Source organism: Pogona vitticeps, chromosome 1 (assembly GCF_051106095.1).
Source record: "Pogona vitticeps strain Pit_001003342236 chromosome 1, PviZW2.1, whole genome shotgun sequence".
NCBI lineage: Eukaryota > Metazoa > Chordata > Lepidosauria > Squamata > Agamidae > Pogona > Pogona vitticeps.
The window spans coordinates 343,319,319-343,336,393 of NC_135783.1; the positions used below are offsets into that span (position 1 = coordinate 343,319,319).

At 43.2% G+C, this 17,075-nt stretch overlaps 1 protein-coding gene across 1 annotated transcript in view; it reads right to left on the bottom strand.

Moving 5' to 3' along the window:
* Window positions 1-17,075, bottom strand: part of LOC144586112 (uncharacterized) — a 44,115-nt gene that overhangs the window by 17,385 nt on the left and 9,655 nt on the right. The gene's annotated exons all lie outside the window — the stretch shown is intronic.

The following is a 17,075-nucleotide window of genomic DNA, read 5'->3' on the forward strand; positions in this document are numbered from 1 at the left end:
TAGCCAGATATCTGGCGACAGAGCCATAGGTTGAGAGTTCAATTCCCCACTATGCCTCCTTGAGAGAGGCTGGACTCGATGATGTATGGGGTCCCTTCAAGCTCTGCAGTTCTAAGTTATTTCAATCCACCTAACAAAATACATACGACTACAACGTTCAAAGATATTTCCAATGCAAATTATAATGCCTAATAATGTCCTACTCCCCATTAGAATGATGCCATTACTGGACATAACCAGAGCATATTTTTAAGACATGCACCAGAATGTAACCCTACCCTTGCTTCCAACACAGCCGTCTCCAGCTTCTGCAATGGGAAAGCAGAGATTAGATAGATAGACAGATGAAACTTTATTACGGTCAAAGACTAGCCACTGGGAAAGTAGAGATTGCATGGAACAGCAAGAGCAGGGCTTTACATGCATCAGGATGTGGTCCACAGACTCCTAAAGATGGAAAACGAAGCCTTGATCCCATCAACACCTCATAGCTGGATAGAAGATTGGGGTAAGACGGACCTAAGCCACTGCTCTTATTGTTACCCACTATGGTGAAAGGCAGATCCCCATTGTTTTCGCTCTCTGTCTTTTTCTCTTTTGATGATGCATTTCTTCTATTTTGGAAGTGTATTAGGTGGCCAGTCTACTAGGAACAAGCCTTGGTAAAGGACCCATCTAGAATCGAGAACTGTCTTTTTATTACTGCTAAGTCTGGTCTCAGGCAGATGTATTTTCTTATGGCTTAGTCAGGATTTCTTATTGCCACCTCAGGTTCCAGTTTTCTTTAGCTGCCATTCTAAATTGTCAGGCTGAAAGATAACACATCGGGCATGGAAGTCAGAGCTGTGCGCTTACGTCCATCGCTTCTAGGCAATCCTTCTCTATTAAGTCCCATTGCCTGTCATTGCTTTCAATCAAACAAAGCAGAAAATGAATGGCGCTTTATGTTCTGCTGTAAATACCAGTGATCAAAAAGAATACAATCATCCAGTCCAAAGCTGTCTTGTCATGCGGATATCTTGTCAGTCTATATTATGGGATATCAATAGTAATGAGTTCGTTCTAAAAGTGACATCTTAAAAGAGCCGGTGTGATTCCCCTTTGTACAGCAAGTACGAAAAATGGGGCTGTAGAAAACAATTATTAAATTGCTTTTCGCCCATTTCTTGTTCCGTGGATCACCGGCAGAGACAAATCAAGAGACCAGATTTGGCTCTGTCCCATGGAATGGAATGCCTGGTTCTCAGGATTAGATATCTGAAAATCTCCTACATTTTGATTTTCTTCCATTTCTCAATTCTCAGCTGAATTTTCTTCCAGCCCTTGTTTCATATGTTGGTGTTTTATTTACACATGCACATGCTCTTTGTAGTGTAAATGAGTGGCAGGGACTACTCTGGGCTGGGGTGACTGTCTGTCTATCCAGCACTAACTAATTATTCCTTCCAATTTTTGAAAATTAAAAGGAATCCCACCTCTCTGCCCAATGTTCTGTCCTTCTCTTTACCAGTTGGGGGCACTTGTTTGTTGCTGTTCATCTGTTCAGTTGGTTGCTAGCATGTGTGCAATAAAGAAAGCAGTGTAAGCAAGTCATTTGTAATTACAAGCAATTGTAAGTAAAGAAGCATTTTTTATTCTTTTTCCTACAAATGCCTCAAAGTGAGCTACTGAGACTTTAAGTGTTTAATGAGAAAGGGTGGATTCTAGAAAACTTGAAGTCTATATCCTCATTGGGCTCTGTACTTCTGCTTTGTAGCAAAAAGAGAATTTTACCAGAAATTCAAAACTCTGCAACAGCATATGAGGTTGCAAGACTTTGTATCTTCTTCCTGCACTGAAATGCACACACAGTTTTAATTGAGATTTCCTAGTGTGCACATTCATTTGTGCATTTTATCTAATTTATGCAACTTTCTCCAATTGACTGAAGTAAGTTCTTTCCCCTCATGCCGCCATTAGTTGTTTAGATGTTAATATTTTCATTTCCTCTTGTGCACATTTAACTTCTTGACCTTGTAAGCCTCACCAGTGTGTAAATATTCTTGTGGCATGACATATTTCTTCTCACAACGAGCCCCAGGAGGTGTAAAAACTCATCAAGACTCCCAGTTCCAACAAAATTATTTTCCATCTCTATTCTGGACTATGGCTTATTTTATCACCCACCTGTGAAGAGCATGGAGACCCTTCTTGCTTGAGGGACAGGGTATAATAAATCTAAACAGGAACCCTACATGTTAGAAATAGGCTCTGCGGTGCAGATCAAATAGGAAAGTTGATGTTGCTTATCTTAGCTGCACATCAGACCTTCTGCAAAAAGAAAATATGGAGAATACTAGATGCAGTCATTCTTCTGGATTCCTTCTTAATAATATAAAAATATAATAATACCTTGGAACTGCAGAGCTGAAGGGGACCCTGGGGATCATTGAGTCCAGCCCCTGTCAAAGAGGCACAGTCGGGAATCGAACTCCCAACCCAGAGTCCTAAAACACCGAGCTATCCAGTGTTTTTTTAATGTTCTGCACAAGCAGAAATCAATGGTGCAATTTATTTTGCATCTATCCAGGTGACGGTGCATAAGATGCACAATTAATTTAAGGAACTACATGCAGCCCCCCTGAATAGTCTGGGTCCAGCATATATTTTAGGAAATATTTGTTATATAAATGTTCTTACTGAGTTCATTGCAGGGGCCTTTTGTCAGCATGGGTATGTGAAAAACATAATCCATCATTTTTCATTCTTGCTAAGTCAGAACATCTATTTGAGACAGCTTGTTGACAAAAAAAGATCTTCGTAAGAGTTGTTGCCTCCAACAAGACAATGAAACAATGGGTCCTTATCACAACAATGCACCCACAACAAGACACACTAATCACCCATCTCCTGAATAGGACAAAAAGCCTATCTCACAGCCATAAATACTCCACTCCCAAGCCAACTACACCAGAGCACAGAGTGCTGTCCTCTGAAGATGCCGGCCACAGAGAATGGCAAAACGTTAGGAAGAACAACCTTCAGAACACGGCCAAAGAGCCTGAAAAACCCACAACAACCATTAGATAACCGGCCATGAAAGCGTTCGCGAATACGTTGAAACAATGGGGGCTTTGAGGACGATCCATTTCCCACTTTTTGTGGGAGCATGTTTCCATGAAAAAGTTAAGACAACACACACTGAGCAGTACAAACAGTACAAACAGAGAAAGGAATGACATAAAAGATGATCTAGTGCAGGGGTCCCCACCCCCAGTCCGCAGCCCACTGCCAGTCCGTGGCCTTTGCAGGACCGGGCTGCAGAAACAGGTCTCCCACCCCCCCTCTGCACGCACTCCCCCACGCATGGCCACATACATGCACGGCCTGCCTACTTGCACGTGGGTGAGAGCGTGTCCCGCTTAGCCATGAGTGCACCACGCCCACCCGTGAGGGCAGCATACCCACCTGCAATCGCAACACGCCCGCCCCGCATGGATGCCACACCCTCCCCACAAGCGGGGGGATGCCACCTTGCACACAGACCCTGCCCCCCAAACCGGTCCGTGGTTCGGAAAAGGTTGGGGACCACTGATCTAGTGGACAATAGAGATGCAGATGGCTGGGGTTCTTCGAAGCATAACGATACTTTCTCTATGCCCCCTAGAGGACGCAAGTGTGGGGATTTTGTAGTTTAAAGTTCCATCTTGTGGCTATTAAGGGATACATCACTGGTGTTTAGCATAATCAAGTTATTGTAGTATAAAGATGCATTGTTCTATGATTCTCTCTCTGCGCATGTGTGGAATGTGTAGAAAAGATAACCACACGACGCCTCTATGGCCAAATTCTTATCTTATGCTAATTTTGCTTGTTTTGCGTGCTTAATAAAAACGTCTGGGGGGAAGAAGGTAGCGATATTCATCTTCTTCTTCTTCTCTACCGGTACCTGAATACTAACAAGATAAAGTCTGCAGTGTCTTCATTTATCAGAGCTCTCCCTGGTTTTCATGCAACTGCTGCTTGGCTGGCTTCCAAGCAGGGTTCCCTGGGGATTTCCCCACATTTTGGTGCAGCCCGTGTGAGGCAAGAAGCACGGGACAAGCTGAGCAATGCAACAGCGCGACAATTCACACTGCCCTCGCCCTGCAAGGGTTCCAGACGTCACACATCCGCAAGGATCCCGGGTGAGTGTTGAATTTGTCAAGTTAGACACCTAGACTCCTGGCAACATGGGGAGCTTTGTATCTAATCTTCAGGAAGTACAGGACCTCCACTTCTTATTAAAAAGGAATGGTCACACGACCACACGCACAGAAGTGGAAGATTTAGTTCATACTATTCGGGATGTATGTCCCTGGATCCCCGAAGAAGGGACACTGGACCTCAAGGAATGGTCTAAAATAGGCAGCTGTTTACAGGGACATCCAAGAGTTACAGCAAAAGTGCTTTCTACATGCTGCAAAGTGCGTACTAGCCTTCAAGGCTTGGCACCACCACGGAACATTCTTTTCGATCAAGAATTTGAAAATAATCTGTTCAAACAACTCCCTCAAATTTTGCCTCCCCTTCCTCTCACACCAGCCCCCTCGGTTCCACTGCTGGACTCTCTGTCTCATTCTGCCCAGCCAACCGAGCCTCAGCCTGGGAATACCGCAGCATTGCCTCCCAGTCCTGCCGTTCATCAGGCAACTGAGAACAAAATTTCTAACTGTCCTTTAATGGATACAATGGGTGCTGCTTTAGAAACTGCTTATCCTGGCGTTCAGGGAACACAGTCACAGGCACAGGGAGATGCCGCGGCAGTTTCTCATAGTTCTGAACTGCTCCCATATCAAGGCGTCCGCGAACTGCAACTCAGTCTCAAGGACAAACAGACACAGACTCTCCCGGAATCCTCATCTGCCCAACGGCCGGCCCCTAGTGACTGGAGTAGGGGTCTCCTTCCACCAGCAGAAGGACTCATTTGCCTTCAAGGATGGCGAGATTTAGCAACTAAGCAAGCAGAAATTAATGCTGTTGGTTTTGTACGTCAGCCAATTATTATGGGAGAAGGTATATTCGCTTCTGCTGTTCAAGTCCGTCTCATGGACGCAGTTCTCAGTCAGCCAAGGTCACATGGGAAATGGGACCCAGGGAAATGGGACCCAGGGCCACCCCCAGGCCAAGAGAGAATAATAGGGGATCTTCAGGATTCATGTGATGTCACCGGCTGGAATACAAAAGAAGCTTTACAAGCATGCCATGTGTCTTGTGAGAAATCAGAAGGGGAGGAGGAAGAAAATGTAAGGGGGGCAGCCCAACAGGAGGCCTGTTTTGAACTGCCACAATGGGTCTATGTTTCTAAAGCTAAATGTGCCGCTATTCCTCAAGGCTACACTGTTCTGGTTTTTACATGCGCTGATTTTGTTTGTTTCAGCTTGAATGTTGTGCCAGGTCTGATAACTCGCATGGCAAACATTCAGGTTTGGGTGAAAAATCCTACTCAGCTGGACAGTCATAGCTGAGAAAGATTGCCCCCCCACCTGGCCAGTAAGAGAGAAAAATGCATATGGGGTGGGAGGAGGTGAACCAACTCCTTAAAGTGCTTCCCCCATCACCTTCCAATCTGGAGAAAGCATTGTTACTCTCAAGCCACTTGCAACATCCTGGACACTATGTTCCATGTTCTTTCTAGAACTACAAATTCTATCACACCTTGCATTGCTTAGCAGTTTCCTGAATATCTCAGCGTGATGGGATCTCTAATCTCATCCACGGATTCAGTGCAGCCTGCTAGGACATAAAGTCTGTATTGTTTTCTCTGCCTGTGGAAGTAACAAATTCAAGGTCCACACCTGGCGCAATGCCCAGACTTCTTATCAACGATTCTGGGCGTTCTGCCAAGAGAATGCCATTGTATTCGGACAGTCTAAATGGAGAATCATTTGGCAACCTACAGTCTTCTTGCAGAAGGGTTTTTGTGCAGCCCACAGAAAAATCAACAGACTGGGCATAAACTTTTGCATCTATACCTTTGAGATATCAATTGGGCACGTCAGTTTTGGTATTGTCTACTAATGATCTCTCACGGTTGTTCTCTGCACTTCCTGGTTGTTCATGTAATGCTGGTAACTTCATCGATGAAGGCTTCTTACAGCTGTTCTCTCAGCAACTTCATCTGCAAGCTGTGGATCGCCTGCCTACTGAGAGCATTCCTCTTTCATGTGCTATCTTAGCTACGCCATGGCTATCAACTGCAATTCTCTACTGACAAGATGGGCCATGTACTCCCTTGAACTTGTACTCCTGTGTTAAAGCAGTTGCAAATTTGTTTTGCCAAGGCATCGTTCCAGATGTTGCCACAATTGTCAGGGACGTATTAACTCTATTTTTCTTTTCTGCAGGGTGATGTTGAACTCTCCAAAAGACAAGTGCCTGCTTTCCTGTATTTTTTATCAATTAACCACTTGTTTTTCCACAGATGCTTTTTTCAGATGGTTTGCCTTTCCAAGGTGTTGTCACGTGGCAGCATTTGAACTTTTTTCTAATGATGAGTTTAACTTTGTTGTAGACACACGTTTATAAGCTTTTTAGGCATTTGCTTTTTTTAAATATCTGTCTCCTTCCATAGATAAGGATTTGTTTTCACTGTTTTCCTGACTTTGTTACTTTAAAGCAGAACAGCATTCTGTTCCATTGCCCATATATGTTCCCACCCTCAACTTCTGGGATTTTTTACTGAAGGGAATGCTGTTGCTGATTCAGCTTTCAAGCAGAATTCATGTGCTTTAGTCTTTTTTCTGATCCTATTTGCTTCTCATGACATGTTTCATTACTCTGTAAATATGTTTCACAGAATGTTTTCTATTCCAATGACTCAGGCAAGAGACATTGTAGTTGACACGTGGATGTCACACAAGTGCAGGTTTTTGCCTCAATTACATTTGATTGTGGATACATTTTCTGGGTTTATTTGGCATCTCCTCTTCATGGAGAGACTGCAAGACAAGTTATTCAACATTACATTTGGAACAATTGCTGTAATGGGCCATCCTAGGCCTGAAGACTGGACAATGGACCTGTCTATTTATCATCTGCCTTTCAAGAATTTTATGTTCAATGGGGACTCTCACTGAAGCATGAGATTCCTTTTAATTCCACAGGGCAAGCAATTGTGGAAAGAGCACACTTAACGCTTAAATTTCTTTTGCAGAAACAAACCTCAGGCAGAGGGGTTTCTGGGTCAGATTGTTCCTATGGTTGTTGCAAAAGTTCTGTATACTTTAAATTTTCTGCTTTTTCCTCATTAACAGGGTTCACAACCCAAGTTAAAGTTCATTTCAAGACAGAATGTTTACCACCTGAATGGTAAGGGATCAATTCTATTGATCACCTGAGGACAAGGATGCTGCAGTCGCACTGGACAAAGGCGCTGTTTGGATCCTGGCAAGATGGTGTGTATCTCTGCCATCCAACTCCTAGGACTGCTTGAACTGTTCTTGGTTCCACGTATTTCTGCTCTGGACAATCAAGGCAATTCTTGGGTGCAACATGCTCAGTATATATTTGATGTTCATGGACAGAATGTTTCTCTTTTATATGAATCATGAGCTCACTGCCTGCTCTTATTGATGATCTAACCTTAATTCTTGCCTCTTTGCAAAGTATTTCAGAACATGGTCAATCTGAACTTCTTTTCCCTGCTGTTCCTCCTACTTCTAATATTTCAAAGGTTCAATTTACGCACCACATCTGAGCTTTGTGTTTCTGTTGTATTCATGCAGGGAACTGGAATGCCAAAGTTCCAGGTTTCACTTGATCTGGACAATGTTTTAAAAGAATGCCTCCCTTAATCCCAATGGCCTAGAACATTCCACATTGGGATGAAAAACAGTTAATGCTCCTACAAGAATCATGGTAGCTCTGCAGAGTGAAATAGACCAGTTCAAGCAGCTTTCAGTTAAAGCATCGCTAATTGCTTGCACATACTTATACTATGTTTCATTGTAATAGATACTCAAAGTATTATTTGCTTCCATAACTTGTAGTATTCTATTGAGCATATATTAGCTGATTTGAGTGATACCATTATTACCAATAATATTAACACTTCCCTATGGGATGGCTTTGCATACTACTAATGCATGGTATTATTTTACTAATAATTTGTAATGTCTTATATACCATTTTATATGATATATTCCTTCATTGATTACTGTTTTTTAACTAAGTGATATCAAACATCTGTACAATCAATGTCTTTATCTGCTAAGCAATTGTATCAATTCTAATATCATGTGTTCCTTTCTAGAGTAGGTGATTTTTATGGTGAGGCTGATGCACGATATACAGGTTGAGATGACATGGCTGTTGCCCTCCATCAATGAAGAGCTTCCATGGACTCAGAAACCATCAGGAGTCTTACTGGCAGCAACTTGCTCATCCAAAATGAAATATAAACGGAGGGAATGTGGGGATTTTGTAGTTTAAAGTTCCATCTTGTGGCTATTAAGGGATACATCACTGGTGTTTAGCATAATCAAGTTATTGTAGTATAAAGATGCATTGTTCTATGATTCTCTCTCTGCGCATGTGTGGAATGTGTAGAAAAGATAACCACACGACGCCTCTATGGCCAAATTCTTATCTTATGCTAATTTTGCTTGTTTTGCGTGCTTAATAAAAACGTCTGGGGGGAAGAAGGTAGCGATATTCATCTTCTTCTTCTTCTCTACCGGTACCTGAATACTAACAAGATAAAGTCTGCAGTGTCTTCATTTATCAGAGCTCTCCCTGGTTTTCATGCAACTGCTGCTTGGCTGGCTTCCAAGCAGGGTTCCCTGGGGATTTCCCCACACGCAAGGGGACTTTTAAAGCCATTATTCCTTTTTCTTTTTCCTCCTCTTTTGTTAAACTTTGGTATGGATGTGGGGAGTGCAATATACAATTATACAATGGTCCACATGTTGCGCTCCCCCGCCGCCACCTTTAGAATTAGAAAAGAAGAAAGGGTCAGCTGCCTGATATGTATTTAGTGGAATAGCTCATTTTATCCAAAAGTTCCTTAGGAACTGGGAAATCAGCCCAGTTTGCTATCTGATAAATGGGAAATCGGCTCAGTTTGCTGCCTGATATGGTGGGCAATCTGTGGTCTGAGAGCACCATGAAACCCTTAGCCTAATTTAAAAATCCCTTTACATAGGAGTGCTCTAGCAAGAGTGTTATGTCCACCCCATGACAACCCACTGGGAAGGAAGGAAGGAAGGAAGGAAGGAAGGAAGGAAGGAAGGAAGGAAGGAAGGGAGGGAGGGAGGAAGGAAGGAAGGAAGGAAGGAAGGAAGGAAGGAAGGAAGGAAGGAAGGAAGGAAGGAAGGAAGGAAGGAAGGAAGGAAGGAAGGAAGGACAGTGAAGTAACAGAAAAAGAGACAAAAGGAGAAAATGGTGGTCAAAAGAGAGAGAAGATGGTAGAAGGATGCAGCAGAAAGAGAGATACAAAGGAGGTGGCAGAAAGAAAGAAAAAAAGAGAAAAAACGGGGGGAAGAAAGAGAGCAGGAGTAACTAGAACCACCTAGTGTGGTCGTTCGACTAAATAGGCGGGGTATAAATAAATAAATAAATAAATAAATAAATAAATAAATAAATAAATAAATAAATAAATAAATAAATAAATAAATAAATAAACAGACAGACAGACAGACAGACAGACAGACAGACAGACAGACAGACAAGCAAACATTTGAAGATCTTCAAATGCACTGAAAGAGAACTTGTACTCCAGAGATAGCCTTTTCTGAGAGGTATAGTGAGGAATCGAACCTTCAGCCTCTAACTCTGCATTCAGTTACCTAAACCACTGGTTCTTAACCTTGGGTTACTCAGGAGTTTTGGACTGCAACTCCCAGAAGCCCTCACCACCAACTGTGCTGGCTGGGGTTTCTGGGAGTTGCAGTTCAAAAACATCAGAGTAACAAAGGTTAAGAACCACTGACCTAAACCAGTGGTCCCCAACCTTGGGCCGCCAGATGTTCTTGGACTTCAACTCCCAGAAATCCTGGCCAGCAGAGGTGGTGGTGAAGGCTTCTGGGAGTTATAGTCCAAGAACATCTGGAGGCCCAAGGTTGGGGACCACTGACCTAAACCACTGACCAATCCAGCTACAGGAATGTAGAATGCAAGAGAAGAGACAAGTCCTGGCATATCATTCATGCACATGCAAAATAACATCTGGGAGGAGGCGGTGGAGAAGGAGAAAGAATAGAAGGGGGCATTTTCTTTTCTTCCCCTCCCCTTTAAAAAAACTCTTTTTTCCCCTCCTCTCTCTCTCTCTCTCTCTCAAGAATGATTCTCATCATAATTCTTCCTTAGAATCACTCTATCCACAGCCAAGCCCCTTCAGTAGTCCTGATGTCTATAAAGTCAAAATATTAAACAGTAAGCCTTCTCACTTGCATCAATATGTTCTGCTTCAAGAGTAATCCAGCGAGAGACTTTTCAACCACACTGTAATTTATGAGCCAGCCGGAGCACGATGCATTTTTAATAATAATAATAATAAATAGGTACAAGCAGATACAGGGGATTAATAGTTGTATTATAATTTTACAGTTTTCAATATCTAGGGCCATAGAAAAGACAATCAAATATAGGGACCATCTCAAGAACGTAAAATAAGGTATTTATTTTTAATGGGGGGAAAAAGAATTTCAGGAATGATTGGAGCGTGACAAGTTAATGAATCCAATCACGGAGCAAAATGAAGTCCACACTGAAAGCCCGGGTGAAGTAAACAAAGGCATTGCGGCTGTTTATTTGGGATGCAGGCACTCTAAGCAGAAATGTTTATCATGCCTAGGGGTTTTATCAGTGTAACAAGTGCTCTTGAAATCACTAGCCAAATGCCTGTTTGTTTTTAGTAAAAGGTAAAGGTAAAGGTTCCCCTTCACAATTTGTCCAGTTGTGTCCAACTCTAGGGGGCGGTGCTAATCTCCGTTTCCAACCCATAGAGCTAGCGTTTGTCCGAAGACAATCTTCCGTGGTCACGTGGCCAGCGTGACTAGCCACGGAATGCCGTTTACCTTCCCACAAAGGTGGTACCTATTTCTCTACTCACATTTTTTACCTGATTTCGAACTGCTAGGTCGGCGGGAGCTGGGACAAGCGATGGGGGGCTCACTCTGTCGCGTGGATTCGATCCTACAACTGCAGGTCTTCTGACCTTGCAACACAGAGGCTTCAGTGGTTTAACCCACAGCGCCACCACGTCCTCTATTTTTAGTAGAGTGGTCCACAGAGCAGAGCGATCCTGTGTGGCCTTGAGCAGGCTGCACTGTCCCAGGCCACCACCACTCCAGAAGACAGGAACGGTAAAACAGTTCTGAGCACTCTTCATGTAGAAAACCCTGAGAAGAGTGACCATAACTCAGCATCAAATTTAATTCTTATTATGTATGGTAGAGTGGGGAAGGAAGACCTCTATGGGTGATGATGTGGCTTAGCTGTGCACCACAGGCCCGCTACAGTAGACCTTAGAAAAATGACTTTTTCAGGTGGGTGCGGAAAACACGACGACTAGTATACTATTTGAGGTGGAAACGGGGTCACATAAATGTTCCCCTTCTCTGCCACCCTCGTCATGCTGGAAGCCATGTGGAAAATCACACAGCCCCCTCTTGCAACCTGCGAGCGCTTGGAGATGTGAAAGGGAACCCGCCAGAGCACTTGCATAATTATCTTCCACTCCAAAATGGTTTCCAGGCCAATGTATTAAAAGCGCATCCCACTTCTGTACTAATATTTCTCTGTATTTTGTTTTCTTTAATCTCAACTCATACAACCATAAATGGTCTTTTCAGTCATCTAGGCTGATTCTTAATGCAGGAAATCCAGACCTAAGCCATCTTTAGCAAATGGCTGCCCTGCCACTGTTTGTAGCCATCAATGGAAGCAGAGCGCCTCCTGCCCAAGGTAAGGATTCCATTGCTGAACTATTCCCATCGTGATGAGTGTTTCCCCCTCCCATGACCCAATTTTTTTTTTTACCCAATTTAGTGTATGCAGATTGGTGTCCACCTTGCCTTGAGTCTTCCTATAGACAATTGTTCAGATCCTTATCTGGATGAACACCAGTATTTGTGCATTTTCAGTTCTCCTGGAAAATCTCCTTCCGGTCAACAGAACAATGCAAATGGCAAAATCCAGTCATAAACATGACTCTCGTGACATAGTGGTTAAACTGCTGTACTGCAGCCAAAACTGTGCTCACGAACCAGGGTTCAATCCCAAGTAGCCAGCTCAAGGTTGACTCAGCCTTCTATCCTTCTGAAGTCAATAAAATGAGTACCCAACTCATTGGAAAGAGGGTCAATGTGTAACCTGCATAAGTAACTTGTAAATCTCCCACTATGGGGCAGTGTATAAGTAGAACACTTCTTTTTAAATATGCAGAACAGAAACATTTCTGATTAGGGAGCAGAAGTCTACTGAGCAAGCTCCTCTGTTTTGATCCATTTTAAGGTTTTTTTCCCCAACTGCCAGGAGGGGGGGAAAATCAGCTAAGGCTAGGATTAGAAAGGGCTCACTGATGGACTTTAACATGGTGGTGGTCAAAGTCCTGCTTAATCACTTTTGAAAAGGGAAGCCTGCATCTCTCTTTGCTTGCTGTCCTGTCTTTCTCCCTTAAGTTTCCTCTTCCCTGGATTGGAAATCAATAGTTCTATGGTCACTGTACTTCTGTGGTCATGATTTAATGAATGACTTTGCAGAAAGAAAAGCAAGGAAAGTTCATTTCTGCTGTGAAGAGGATACTCCGTTCCTCCTTTGCTGCCAAATCAGCAACCTCCTTACTCCTTCTCTAATGTGAGAGATCCACGGGATGGCTCCTCCTCCTTGTTAATGTCACTGGGCTTTTATCTTCATCCAATCCTTGCCCAGAAATACACAAATAAACCTGATTCGGTTTTTTTTATATAAATTTGTCAGAAAACACTACATATCCGAAGTCTTTGGAACCAAGAACTTTCTCTCAATCTTCATCAGGAATGGATCTGTAATCACTTACGTCCAGTAGTTCTGGACATGCCTTCTGAATGGCAGAGGTAGTTGAAAAGTATTATCCATTAATGTAGTCTCGAAGGTTTTCACGGCCGGGATATGATGGTTGTTGTGGGTTTTTCAGGCTCTTTGGCCACATTCTGAAGGTTGTTCTTCCTGACGTTTCAGAAGGTCAACGAACTCTACCCAGGCACAAGGACCAGGGATCATTGCACACAAAAGACCAGCTAAAGACACCCATCAACCACAGTGACAGATAATCTCTCCCACTTATCACAACAATACATCCACAACAAAAACACGCTGATCACCCTATCTCCTGAAAAGAACAAAAGCTGTTCCCACAGCTATAAATACTCAACTATCAAACAAACAGCAACAGAGCATGGACAGAGTTCCTACTCCAGTCCTCTGAAGATGCCAGCCACAGAGACTGGTGAAACTTTAGGAAGAACAACCTTCAGAATATGGCCAAAGAGCCCGTAAAACCCACAACAACCATGTTATCTGTTACCTTAACCCTCTTTTCCTGAAAATAGACATGGCCATTTTAGTTCACTGGGACTTGTTTACTATATGACTGATTATGTTTGTTGTTCTTGATCCTGGTCCAATTTGTCTTTATAATATCCTCAAAGCATGGTACCCATGAATAACTAACAGACTGGCAATCTCAGAGGGCCAGCTCTGATTTCCCACAGAACAGAGACGTGACTAGGAATTTTGGTACCTGGGGCAACCAATGCCATTTTTGACTCACTCCATCCTGACACACAAGAAGGAGGAGGAAGAGCATGTGCGCCCCCCCAAGAAAAAAAGAGCACATGTATGAATTCAACAACAGCAACAGGAAAGTGAAGATGGTGAGGAAATGTTGATGGGTGTTTTTTTAATCCTAATATGCACCAGTAAATTCACTTCTAGATATTGATGGCCTTGAAATTTTCATATTCTGGGGGTCAACCCTTTTTCTACCTCTGATGCAGAATGTGGCTTTTTAGCAGTATTATGCAAAAAAATTTCTCCTCAGAGCATTGTGACCATTCTCATTCAATCTGAATGTTTTTTAAAAAAAGAAATTACCTTCAAAAAGAATATCAAAGGAGGAAAGAATTTCAGAGAAATTCTCATGGGTTCAGGACTCTTGTGCTTACCTTACTAATGAGGTAGCCAAACAGTCTAGATGCTTACCTTGTCTTTCATGGCACAGTCACTTCTGTGACAGCCAGCAGCCTCTCCAGCTTCCCACACGCCAGTCAAAGCCCAGAGGAAAAACTGTTAAAAGTTTGTTAAGAAAGGAAGCAGCAGCAAGTGGCAGATAAATTCATTTGTGGATTTAATTCCAGCAACTGGAATGGTTTACAGAGCACACTTCACCCTTTGCAAAGAAATCACATCCATACTTCTTATTTTAAGAAAACCAGAAAGGTAACAATTATTAGAGAACTACGTTGAGATAGGAAAGATCAAAGAAGTCATAGTGTGGTGGTGGTGGATAGAGTGATGGTCTAGGACTCAAGAAGGCAAAAGGTAAAGGTTCCCCTTGACAATTTGTCCAGTCATGTCCAACTCTAGGGGGCGGTGCTCATCTCCGTTTCCAACCCATAGAGCTAGTGTTTGTCCAGAGACAATCTTCTGTGGTCACGTGGCCAGCACGACTAGACATGGAACACCATTTATCTTCCCACCGTGGTGGTACCTATTTATCTACTCACATTTTGCATTTTGTATGCTTTCGAACCGTTAGTTTGGCGGGAGCTGGGACAAGCGACGGGGGCTCACTCTGTCGCGTGGATTCGATCTTACGACTGCAGGTCTTCTGACCTTGCAGCACAGAGGCTTCTGTGGTTTAACCCACAGCGCCATCACGTCCAAGAACCTCAAGAAACTTGGGTTCAAATCCTCCCTTGGCATGGAAACTCATCATGTAAACTCTATAGACATACGCCATTTCCCTCACATGCTAGTTTTCGGTTGGCAGGGAGTTTCTTGTGTTGCATGAAAGTATCCCACCAATATAAAGCTTCTTTGCATATTTTTGGTGTCTTATTAGGTAAACAGTTAAAAAAACAGACACATAATAGATGTTCTCAAATTGCCAAAATAAATCTTCTCGTGGAACTTCAGGGAGCAAGCATCTACTGAGAATTCTCCTCCTATTCACACAGTTCAGTTCATCCCGACACCGTAGTCGTAGCCTCGTATTAATTTCTGTTTCTTGGTCACAGCAAGAGTGTGACAGCAATAGAACTGCGGCAGCTGGTTCATATTTATACTGAGTGTCATAGCTTTCCTTTGTATAATGGAACATCTGTGCTACAACAACAGCAACCACAGTTCCGCTATTGTGACATGATTCTTGAAAGCCTTTTAAATACATGAATTGGGGGAAAGAGGGAGGGAAAGAGGGGATTTTGAAAAGCTCCTGCTCCAAGCTTCTCAGCTCCTTCGTGCCCTGGATTGCAGGAGAATTGATTGTAACATCGCATTTAATCTGCAAAGCAACCCATTCAGACAGCTAAACCAGAGCTGATCGGAACAGCTGCCAGTAATACAAAGATCTCCCCAAAATTAGCTGTGTTGGAGCTGTGCTACTAATTACTGTTGAGAGAGCTCCTCAGGGAGCAAAAATATCCTTGTAATGAGATTGCACATGAAGGAAAAGGAAGGTTTCTCCCCTCCTTCACCCAACCCTTGGAGGGTTCCCAGTTGAACAAACCTCAACTCTTTTGAAGGTGGACATACCCCCAGTGGTATCCTTTTTCCTCCTCCTCCTCCTTCATCATCACTTTCTTTTTTTTTCCTCCCCAAAAGCAAATCTGTCAGCGACTTGGGAAACATCAAATGCGAAATGCCAACAATTAAAATCTTTGACAGGGAAGGATGCCAGCGGTGGAGAAAGACTCCACTGGGACCCTGCCTTCCGCACTCTGAAGGTTCTCCATCCACAGGAATTAGCATAAGCGATGCAAGGGCTTTGAAGCCACCTCCTCCCTTCCTGGGAGATAGGAAGTCTTTGAAGTTGTTAAGCATGTCGTAATCATGTGGAATAGGTACATTTCTAGAAGAGAGGTGGAATCAGGGAGGCCTAGGCCTGTGGTACGATCCCCTCAATGTTTTGTCAACAAATAACAAATGCAAAAGAAGAAGGGGAGGAGGGGGGAAAGCAAGCATCCGTGGAGTTTGAGTATCTAACTGGGATCTGGGATCTGATTTTCACGGAATTTTGCTTTGATATGTAGAATTCCTTCATGCTTGGGGAGTATGGAGGAAGGGGGGAGATGGGATGGTAATTTGCACATTGCCAAAAATAAATAAAATAGGACACACCTCCTCAACGGGAGGGAGGCAAAGAGGACAGGGGGAAGGGCGGCAGCAGGATCCAGCTTCGCATAACTTTTGAGCATGATCATTTCTATGTACAGATGCACAGTGGATTCCTGTAACTGAAATGGTGGAAATGCAGTCTCACTGTAGTAGAAAAGGCTGTGACCTGGTGGCCTATGTGGCTGCTCAGTTAGCTAATTTGAATACTTGCTGCTTCAACATCCCTGCCATGTCCTATTTAATCATTACCCAGTTGTAAACCAGATTTGGAATCGATGCCCCTGTGGCAGAGTTTTGAGATTTTTGCTAAATTCCTCTAGCTGTGTAGCAGAAGTGCAGGGGTTCACAGAGCAGAATAGTTTCAGGTTCCTCAGATGAGTCCATCCCTTTCTCATCAACTGGCACTTACAGTCTCCGTCACTCACTCTGAGACCTTAGTAGGAGGAAGAATAAAAGGTTTCATTACTTACAATTGAACAGATCAAAGAGCAAACTGATAAATATGATTGACTGCTTTCAGCAACAGACCTCTATGACTAAAGGGAGGAAAAGAAGCATTGAGCAGAGAGGAATTCAGAGGCAGGATAGCACTATTGATTGGTGCTGGATAGATTGACAGTCAACCTGGCCCAGAACCCACACCTATTAGAAGAAGCAGGGTGCAAAAAACCTCCAGCAGGCCCTTCAAGTCAAGAAGGACCCATGCCCACGATGGAAAGCAATATTCTATGGATATA